The sequence below is a fragment of the Cebus imitator genome, unplaced genomic scaffold, assembly GCF_001604975.1.
Source record: "Cebus imitator isolate Cc_AM_T3 unplaced genomic scaffold, Cebus_imitator-1.0 Scaffold478, whole genome shotgun sequence".
NCBI classification, from domain to species: Eukaryota; Metazoa; Chordata; class Mammalia; order Primates; family Cebidae; genus Cebus; species Cebus imitator.
The window spans coordinates 474,535-485,322 of record NW_016107793.1 but is presented as its reverse complement, the minus strand read 5'-3'; the positions used below and the strand labels follow the sequence as shown (position 1 = coordinate 485,322).

The 10,788-nt window shown below is 45.0% G+C and overlaps 1 protein-coding gene and 1 long non-coding RNA gene across 2 annotated transcripts in view; both read right to left on the bottom strand.

Moving 5' to 3' along the window:
- The window catches only part of TSPAN17 (tetraspanin 17), a 106,860-nt gene that overhangs the window by 56,953 nt on the left and 39,119 nt on the right, over nucleotides 1–10,788 (bottom strand). The window lies entirely within an intron of this gene.
- LOC108292139 overlaps nucleotides 2,252–10,788 on the bottom strand; it is a 15,318-nt gene continuing 6,781 nt past the window's right edge. The window contains exons 2-3 of the long non-coding RNA XR_005197475.1: nucleotides 4,638–4,731; nucleotides 2,252–4,047 (exon numbers count right to left, since the gene is read on the bottom strand). This is a non-coding gene — a long non-coding RNA (uncharacterized LOC108292139). The remainder of the gene's footprint in view (nucleotides 4,048–4,637; nucleotides 4,732–10,788) is intronic.

Genomic DNA, 10,788 nt, shown 5'->3' with positions numbered 1-10,788 from the left:
TCTTGCTCCGTCCCAGGCTGGAGTGCAGTAGTGTGATCTCGGCTCACTGCAACCTCCTCCTCCTGGGTTCAAGCAACTCTCCTGCCTCAGCCTCCTGAGTAGCTGGGACTACAGGCATGTGCCACTATGCCCTGCTAATTATTTGTGTTTTCAGTAGAGATGTGGTTTCACCATGTTGGGCAGGATGGTCTCAATCTCCTGACCTCATGATCCACCTGCCTCAGCCTCCCAAAGTGCTGGGATTACAGGTGTGAGTCACCGCATCCAGCCTTCTTTTCTTTTTAAGAGGCAGGGTCTTTCTATGTTTGGCAGGCTGGTCTTCAACTCCTAGACTCAAGTGATCCTCCCACCTCAGTCTTCCGTGTAGCTAGGACTCTAGATGTATGCCACTGTACCCAGCTAATAGGGCTATTATTACTATTATTTTTTGAGACTGAGTCTCAGGCTGTCCTCCAGGCTGGAGTGCAGTGGTGTGATCATGGCTCACTATAGCCTTGACCTCCTGGGCTCAAGTGATCCTCCCACCTCAGCCTCCCAGGTACCTGGGACTACAGGTGCATGGCACCATGCCTGGCTAATTTTTTGTAGAGATGGGGTTTTGCCATGTTGCCCAGGTTGGTCTCAAATTCCTGGCCTCAAGCAATCCACCTACCTCAGTGACCCAAAGTGCTGGGATTACAGGTGTGAGCTACTGTGCTCAGCTAGATAAGGGCTATGTGAATAAGGCTTGTTTTGTACAGATTCATCTCAGCATTGACTCCTCATCTCCAGAGATTATAATGTTCTTCACTTCCTGTTATTAGAAGGGCTCCTTTCTCTTGGGAAATGTATGCCCTTCTTTTAGGTAGAAAGGGGGAGGTCAAAGAGCTCTTCTTGCATCTGCTGTTTCTCAATTGCCTTTAGCTCAAAATAATTGATATGTCAACGGGCATATTTTGGGTGGCATGTTCTGATCCCCTTCAGGTTCTTAATTTTCCCCATCCAGCTGGGAATGGTGGCTCCTGCTTGTAATCCCAACACTTTGGGAGGCTAAGATGGGTGAATCACTTGAGCCCAGGAGTTTGATACCAGCCTAGGCGACATGGCTAAACCCCATTTCTACAAGAAATACAAAAATTAGTGGCTCATGCCTATATTCCCAGCTACTTGGGAGGCTGAGGCATGAAAATCACTTGAGCCCTGGAGACAGAGGTTTCAGGGAGCTGAGATCTCGCCACTGCACTCCAGCCTGGGTAACAGAGCAAAACTCTGTCTCAAAAACAAACAAACAAACAAACAAAAATCCCTATCCTCAAGTGGCAAGAATAGAGGTGGGACACCCCAATCCCTGCTGCCACACCCAGCTGATTTTTGTATTTTTTTAAGTAGAGACGGCATTTCTCCATGTTGACCAGGCTGATCCCAAACTCCTGACCTCAGGTGATCCACCTGCCTTGGCCTCCCAAAGTGTTGGGATTACAGGCGTGAGCCACCGCACCCGGCCAGGAAACACATTTCTTAACTCTCAGATCCCCATTAAAGTTGCATGTCTAGACCTGTATTTACAGTCTAGTTATATTTGCACAGTAACAAGTACTGGAGCAGTGCCCTCTGTGATGAAAAGTAACTCTTCCTGATTGACTCCCTACTATGTGCCAGGTCTTATGCCCAGAGCTTTGCCTCCAGTGTCCCATGGAAACTTTAGACTGTATCTACGAGGTCAGAGACGGTAAGTGCCTCACTGGAAGGCATGCTGCTCACGAGTTTCAGAGACTGAAAGTCAATCCAGATCTGATCCAAACCCTTACTCTGTTCCCTATCCCAGCTGCCTTAAAGCTCATTTTAATCATGTTGTCAACTTTCTAGCTCCCAAAGCTCACAGGACAGACCTCAGCAGGTGGCTGGAGATCTAGAGCATCACTATTCAACTTGAACAGAATAAGAAGTATGTACACATTAATTTAAGATTTTCCAGTAGCCACATTAAAAAAAGTATAAACAGGTGAAGTTAATTTTATCAATATTTATTTATTTTTGAGACGGAGTCTAGCTCTGTCACCCAGGCTGGAGTGCAGTGGCATGGTCTCAGCTCACTGCAACCTCTGCCTCCCAGGTTCAAGGGATTCTCCTGCTTCAGCCTCCCGAGTAGCTGAGATTACAGGCACCTGCCACCATGCCAGGCTAATTTTTTGTATTTTCAGTAGAGACAGGGTTTCACCATGTTGGCCAGGCTGGTCTTTGAACTCCTGACTTCAGGTGAGAATTGCCTGAACTGAGGAGGCAGAGGTTGCAGTGAGCCAAGATTGTACCATTGCACTCCAGCCTGGGCCACAGAGGAAGACTCTGCTCCAAAAAAATAAATAAAAAAAAAAGTAGATTCACATCCTGAGTTGTTCCAGGTATACCTAAAACTTCTCTGTTACTTAATCAAGTATCTGCTTTTAAATTAAAAATTAAAATTAAATAAAAATAATTTGGCTCCTCAGTCACATTAGTCATATTTCAAGTACTGAATAGCCATCAAGTGACTAGTGGCTACCATATATACAGCATGTTTGGAGTCTCCTTTTAAACCAGGAAAGGGGAGAGACATTGGAACTGGCCTGTACTGGGAAAAGCTACATTTTTCTGTCATTTCTCCAACCTCCTATCAGAGGCCTGATTCTGGAACACTAGATCAGCAAATTTTACACCTTAGAATATTACACCTAAGAATATTACCAGCATGAGGCTGAGGAAAATTTTACACCTAAAAATATTACCAGCATGGGGCTGAGGAACCAGGTGCAGTGTCAAATGAAACACTATCATGTATTCTCTGGGTAACTCCCCTACCTTTGCTTCGGGGGGAGCTCTGGCTGGAGCAATAAGATGGCAGGAGGAACTCATGTCTATCCCTCTCACCATCTTCTCCCTGTGGTCATTCATTTATCCATGAAATATGTTCATGTCTCCTGGTGGCCTGGGCCCCTCCTGGTGCTGGGAACATGGATGTGGGTAAGAATGCATGAATGCAAAACCTAGAGGCTGATGAGGAGAGAAAACCAGGGAACAGGAATCCAAGATGGTGGTGCGCCACTGCCTCTTAGATGGAGGCAGAGGCCACAGTGGGGACTGTGGGAAGATGGGGAGCCAGTGCCATGAGTCCTAAAAGAAGAGGGGCTTTTACCACAAGGCGGAGGAGCACTGGCTATCAGGGAGATTGCAAATCCTACTCTAGGCCTGAGAGTCAAAGGAGTGAGGGGAATGTGCAAACTTCATTTGAGAAGACACAGGGAAGAAGGGTTGTCAGAGGAGACCCACGTTGTGGTTCAGAGTGGAGTGGATAGAAAATGCATTGAAGAGGCTGAGAATGCAAGAAATTTGTTCCCCTTGGACTAGGAGATCCAGAAGGCACCGTGGAGAGGCTGAAGGGGAGGACAGCAGAGGGGGATGGAACTGGGTGGGGAGGGGACAAGTCCTGGTCAGTATTGAAGGGGGGGTCACCATGAAGAGCTTGGGGCTGTGGCCAGGATGTCAAGGTTGAGAGGTGATTGCTCTGGGTTATAAAGTTTCAGCCAGACCTGGCCATGCTTCCAGAGGAAGGTCTAAGATCTTCCCACACACTGAGTGGCAAGGAACAGGAGGCCAAAGCCACTGACCCTCTTACAGGAGCCTGTGGGGCTCCAGAACATCCAGAGGGAATGCCCAGTGATTAGGCAAAACGATGGACCAAGGTGTCGTCCTCACCTGCAAAGGGATGTCAGTTTCTATTTTGAATCTGCAGTGCCCTATTGCTCTGCTGACCTGATAAAGTGGCAGGGGGCAGGAGGCAGGAAGGAGAGGAGGTCCCCAAGGCACACAGATGAAGGAAGAATCTGAAGAATCCCCAGCAGGAAAGGAAATTCCTGGTGCAGCAGGAGGCCGTTCAGCTGCTTTGGGGTCCAGATTCCAGTGCCCCACTTCTGAGACAGAGCAGGACCCAGGGATCAGTGGATCATCTGCAGGCTCCAGAACCACAAGCCCGCTTCAGGGGCCTCAGAGCCCACCCAGGCTGAGAAGTTTGGCCAAACTGGGGTGTGAGACAATCTATAAAAGGAGAAGGAAAAAATTAATGGGGCACTGCTATGTGCCTGGAACACACTCTCCTCCAGCTAGAAAAAGTGCAGTTGTAATTCCGATTTTGTAGATGAGGAAGCAGACCCTAAGACACAATATTCTCACACCCAAATTGTTAACATGGCTGGAGAGTATATGTGTGTGGGTCTTATTATTTTCTTACCATTCCTATCTATTCAACAAATAGTTACTGGGTATCTACCATATTCCAAGCATAGTTGGTCAGCTTCAGCATCTCACTGCAGGCCCCAGGGCACAGGAACGAAGGCCACCCACGGCATAGTCTTCTCATGGCAAAGCACAGGAGCATGAGAGAAGCCAAACATTTGAAGTCTACACACTTTTCACAAGCACCCACAGTCCACTGTCCAAAGCAAGTCACATGGTCAAACCCAAAGTCAATGGGATGGCAGTTATATTCTGCATTCTCTGTTGAGAGGCTGTATTAGGCCATTCTCTCACACTGCTATAAAGATACTACCTGACACTGAGTAATTTATAAACAAAAGAGGTTTAATTGACTCAAATGTCCTTAATTCCCTGACATCCCCAAATCTTACAGGTTAAAGAGAAGATGGCCCTTCCTTCTCTGACATGACTGGCAGTGGCCACAATTCTTGGGCTGCCTTGTGTAGCTCAGCGACCAATCCCCATCTGGAAGGAAAGAATGCTTTTCAGTCAATGGACAATTTAGGAGAATGTGTGGGTTTTCTGAAGAATCGCACAATTCCCTTAGGATTGCAGCACCATTTTGGAAGAGGGTTTTGTACAGCTAGTTAGAAAGCATCAACTCAATGGGAAATTGCGTCAGAGGGAAGGTAAGGCTCTGGTTGGTGCTCCTGAAAGGTAGTGAGTATGGTGAAAACAATCTGGACTTTGCAATCAAACAGATATGCATTCTAATCCCTGCCTGACCACATATTGGCTGGGTGACCTTGAGCAAGTTATTTAACTTCTCTGGGCTCCAATTCCTACCTACCTTGCAGAGTTGTTGTGAGGATCATTACTGCATAGCAGGTAAAGTGTCTACCCTGTGTATGCTGATAGCACAGGCCCAATACAGTCATTATTTGGACTTTTATTTTTCCTACCATGACAAACTTGACTTAAAAATATAAATCTGTAGGTTTGCTTTCACATTGAGGGGTCCTGACTGGCAGACTGCATTTAATGTCTCCAATTAACGGCTTCCTTATCCTGCAACTTCGTATCTGCCCCCACTTTGACAATGAGCTTGGCTATGTCACTTTCTTGGGCCAATGGGATGTTAGCAAACAGGCTGCCAGCCATAAACTTGAAAAGTGTGTATATATTTCCACTTGTTTCCATGCATGGCTGGGCTTGCTCGTTTCTGTACCCTCTGCCATGGCCTGAGAGCAAGATCAGGCTAGCTGCTGGTGAGATGTGAGAGACCTGCTGAGAAAGCGAAGTCTTCCCAGCTGATCGGCCAGCTGATCAGAGATACATGAGTGAGCCCAGACAAAAGCAGACTCCTGAGAGATAGAAAATGGTACTGTTGGCCAGGCACAGTGGTTCACGTCTGTAATCTCAGCACTTTGGGAGGCCAAGGTGGGTGGATCACAAGGTCAGGAGATAGAGACCATCTTGGCCAACATAGTGAAACCTCATCTCTACTAAAAATACAAAAATAAGCTGGGTGTGGTGGTGCATGCCTGTAGTCCCAGCTACTTTGGAGGCTGAGGCAGGAGAATCACTTGACCCAGGAGGTGGAGGCTGCAGTAAGCTGAGAATGCGCCACTGCACTGTAGCCTGACGACAGAGTGAGACTCCAGCTCAGTAAAAAAGAAAGAAAAAGAAGGTGGTGTTGTTTTAAACCACTAGGTTTTAGAGGTGGTTTGTTACACAATGGTCATTAACTGACATACCTTTCCAAACTTACCCAACACGGGGTAACGTGTCTGTAGAAGCCTACAGGAATCATATCACCCTCATCCTACCAATAAGATAATGCCATCATTTTTCTCCCATGAAGTTACTTTCTCATAATGAGTTAGCATCAGGTTATCCTCAAATCTGTAATGTTACCAATACACTGACTTGGGTCCTTAGTTTCTCAAAAAAGAAAGGAACCAAACAGTGGTACCAGGAGCATGATGAAACATTTCGGGAAGTACAAGGAACTTAGAAAAGAATACCAGAGAGACAGAAATTTTACATGTGGAACTCACAAAAGATACAGCCTAAAGTCACCAAGGGAAAATTTCAATGAGCAAGACAGTTGTGTAATGGGAACTGCAGGATTGGAAGGCTGATAAGAAGGATGGTGTTCAGAGAAATTAAGGCAAAGAGGAAACTCCATAGCTACGAAGTGCCACAGTAACTCTAGATAGAGTTCCTTTTCCTGCCATGATGAGGACTACAAGGCAAGCACCAGGATGTGTAATTTTACTACAAGTTTCATTTCATTTGCATGCTAGGTTCAAAAGTCATTACATAAGATTAAAATCTTGTATAGTTATTCTTGAAATTCTTTATGTGGCCTATATAAAGCACAATATACAGTCATCCCTTATTACCCATGGGGGATCGGTTCCAGGACACCCCACAGATACCAAAATCTGCAGATGCTCAAACCTCTGAGATAAAATGGTGTTGTATTTGCGTATAAGCAATGCACACCCTCCCATAATCTCCAGATTACATATAATACTTTTCTTTTCTTCTTTTTGAGATGGAATTTCGCTCTTGTTGCCCAGGCTGGAGTGCAATAGCCTGAGCTCAGCTCACTGCAACCTCTGCCTCCTGGGTTCAAGTGATTCTCCTGCCTCAGGCCTCCTAAGTAGCTGGGATTACGGGTACTTGCCACCATGCTTGGCTAATTTTTGTATTTTTAGTAGAGATGGGGTTTCACCATGTTGGCCAGAAGTGAGCCACCACACCCAGCCTACTTATAATACTTAATACAGTGTAAATGCTATGTAAATAGCTGCTATACTGTATTGTTTAGGAAATAATGACAAGGCAAAAAGTCTATAAATGTTCAGTATAGACACTACCATCCTTTTTTTTCCTTGAATATTTTCTGTCCACAATTGGTTGAATCCACAAATGTGGAGGGATCATTGTACATGGTTTTGTAGTTATAACCAATTGATTCAAATGTATAATACAATGTATGTGTGTTTTCTGTTTTTAAAAGCAAATACACAATTCTTATAAATTAAATGTGTAACCAGTGTGACTGCACTTAGTGCCGAAGTACTTGTGGAAACAACACTGGCTTTGGCATTAATCCTGGTTTCTGTCACTTACCAGGTGTATGATGCTGGGCTAGTTCTGTGATATTGTGCTGGCCTAGAGCCAGAACCGGAGCAAAACTATTTTATAAAATGCAAAACTATTTTTAGATAAGTTGAAATGGCTGCCCCATTCTCCTTACAATAACTACTGTCCTTGGCCTCTGTAAATAGAACTGCTAGTTTGTTCTTCAAAACTATGTAAAGCTGCTTACCTTTTCTTATCAGTAACTGCCAGAATTGCTAGCCTTTGCTTACCGGCAATTGCCAGACTAAGCAGCCCAAGCTAGTTCCATCCTGGCTCCTGTGACTTGTAATAAGTAACTAAGGTCTGTGATTTCCACCTTAACCAGATAATGTGTAAACAAATGTTTATCTTGACTTCTATAAACCACTTAAGTAACAAACGGAATGACAAAAGTCCCCTGGCACTTGGAATGTCCGGAGACCCCCACCCTCATCTCTGCCCAGGAGGTAATTTACAGAATCCACTAGCCCTCGGAATGTCTCAAGCCTTTTCATCCCCATCCCCGCCCCTCACCCCCACTCCCAAGGTGGTTTTTCGGGTATAAAAAAATCGTGGCACCCTCCTGTTGCCACCAAAGGTTGGAGAGACGTGAGTCCTCTGTGGTCGCCGGCATAATAAATGACCCTGCAATCTGGCATACTTTTGTCTTGTGATAACTTTCTACGCTCCGGTCAAATACAACAGTTCTACTTACCCTCTCTGTTCGCTCATCTGTAAAATGGGATTAAGTCCTAATCTGTAGGGTCAGCTGTGAGAAATAAATGCGATAAAGCATCTAGTCCAGTGCTAGGCACATATATGTTGCTTAACACATGGTATTAATCATTAACACAATACAAACAATAGGAGACAATAAATGGTCACTGCATTTTACACGAACATGAGTCTATGTGATGAATCTAAACTGACTTGTCAGAAATCTTAATCTCTACCCTATGAAGTCATTCCCTAAATTCCCAAAATAATCTCTGCCTGTTTTTGTTTCATGCTTTTGCTAATGGGGATCCCTTGCTTAAAACCCACTTTCTTCTCATGTTTACCACTGAGTAGCTGAAACTAAAGGCCCAATTTAAGGCCAGCCTCCTCCAGGCTTTCTCCTGCAGAGTCCCCTTGTAATTCACCTCTCCTTCTAGTACACTGTACGTTGGTTACAGTCGTGTGCCTTCTGTTTAATTTATTTACCTGTTACTTCTGTCCTTTCTACAAGAGGCTGGTACCAGGTCTAATTCCTGTCTGAATCCCTCACAGTGGAGCACAGTGCCTGGCTTGGGGCACGGGCTCAGCTGGGCATGTGGTAGCAAACTCAGATTTGTTTGGTGTCCCCATGGCTCTCAATGAGACACTGCTTGAAATGACTGCTTCCTACAGAGAAAGGCCCATCTGTCCACCTGACCTCCAGAATGGTTCCAATCTCAACCGCATTAGAGTAAAAGACTGCATTCTTTAGGGATTACAATGAGATGCCCCATGGAAATAACATGGCTCTCCCTAGAGCCAAAGTGGTACACAAAATAAATGAGATTAGCCATCACTGGAAGTGAGTTTACAGGATAGGCTGTCTTCCTAGTTAAAGGAAGAAACACAGGGCCTGAAAAGCTAATTAAGTTCTAACTGAAGCTGCCCACAGGATTGAGTGATACCACCTATGTTGCATAAAACTGCTCACAGGATTAAGTCACAACAGAGATACAAAGCACTTAGCTCAAGGGATCCAGGCAGTAGGCATTCAATTTATTATCTAAGCCCCTTGGCCATTCTGTTCTAAGTCAACACTGAAGACTAGCTTATCCACTGTCCTCTTTGAGTTTGATACACTTGAGTCCTTCCTTCAGGCCCAGGCAGTTTGAGAGGGCCACCCCTAAAGCTGATATCTTAACTCTAGGCCCTGGTGCCTGCCCTTGGGTACAATGCCTTGTGGAACTGGGAACTTTTCTCTGCCATTTTCATCTTCACTTTAATTGCCAAAGGGTGACGAGAACCCCAAGCCCTAGAGATATTACATTTAGTCGGTATTACCACTGGTTCCTTCAAGTTTTTGCTTTGGCAGAGAACAGCTCTTGGTTCAGAGTTCCCTTTGACTGTGATCTGCTGCCATTTTCCAAATTCTGGCATTCATGACTCCTTATGCCCTGAAGACTCAGTCAACCCAGACTTTCAACCAGCTGCTCCCAACCTGTATTTTTTTTTTGAAACAGTGTCTTGCTCTGTTGCCAGAGTGGAGTGCAATGGTACGATCTCGGCTCACTGCAACCTACGCCTCCCTGGTTCAAGCAATTCTCCTACTTCAGCCTCCCGAGTAGCTGGGATTATAGGCATGCACCACCGCGCCCAACTAATTTTTGTATTTTTAGTAGAGATGGGGTTTCACCATGTTGGCCAGGATACTCTGGAACTCCTGATGACCTAGTGATCCACCCGCCTCAGACTCCCAGAGTGCTGGGACCACAGGTGTGAGCCACAGCTCCTGGCCCCAAGCTGTATTTTTAACAACTGGTAAAGTATTCATACACAAAGAACATAATCAGTAAATGTTGATCGAATGAATGAAAAGTCCAACCATTTTTCTTCATCACAAAGGCTGATGGAACTGATTCTTGAAACCAGCAGTCCTGGGCAGCAGGTAAAATTCCTGCTCACCTCAGTTTAAATTTCAGAGCCTCTGAGGATACAGGTCTAGCCTTAGGCAAAAGATGAGGGAAGAAAAGTTCTTGGGTTCTACTGATTTTGGATCTCCTCAAAAAAGCTCCAAGATAATTTTTCTTCATTCTCTAAGCAAAACCAGAATCTCTAGAGAGTGTGAGATTACTCACAGGGGATCCATGCTGTAGCACGCACAGCCCCAGAGCAATGAAGGGGCCAAGTGAGCTCTAGGTCCGTTCCAGGGCCTAGGGGGCTGGCATCTGCAGCCATTAAAACCATTATCTGTTCCCTTACCAAATCAAGCCCAAGACTTTTCTGTCTTAGCCTGAGAAGGATTAAGTTAGGACATTCTAATTTTTCCTGTATAAAAGAGACAAAATCAAAGGAAGAGGAAGTGACTATGGAACACCATTTTTTAAAATGAAAGAATGACTTATTATTTAGACTTGGGTGTTGGCAGACATTGAGTCAAAAAATGAACAACGAATAAAATGAGCCTGTCACTTCAAGAAAAACAACTGATAGTATTTGTGGTCAGTGATATAAAATGCAAGCTTTCAAGTGAACATCAGAATTTTGAAACTTTTATCTATCACAAGCTTGACAGCTTCCAAAGACTTTTCTGGTGAAATTGGTGGTGATATTAACAAATGTTATTTTAGGCTGGGCGCGGTGGCTCACACTTGTAATCCCAGCGCTTTGGGAGGCTGAGGTGAGCAGATCATGAGGTCAGGAGTTCGAGACCAGCCTGGCCAACACAGTGAAACCCTGTCTCTACTACAAATG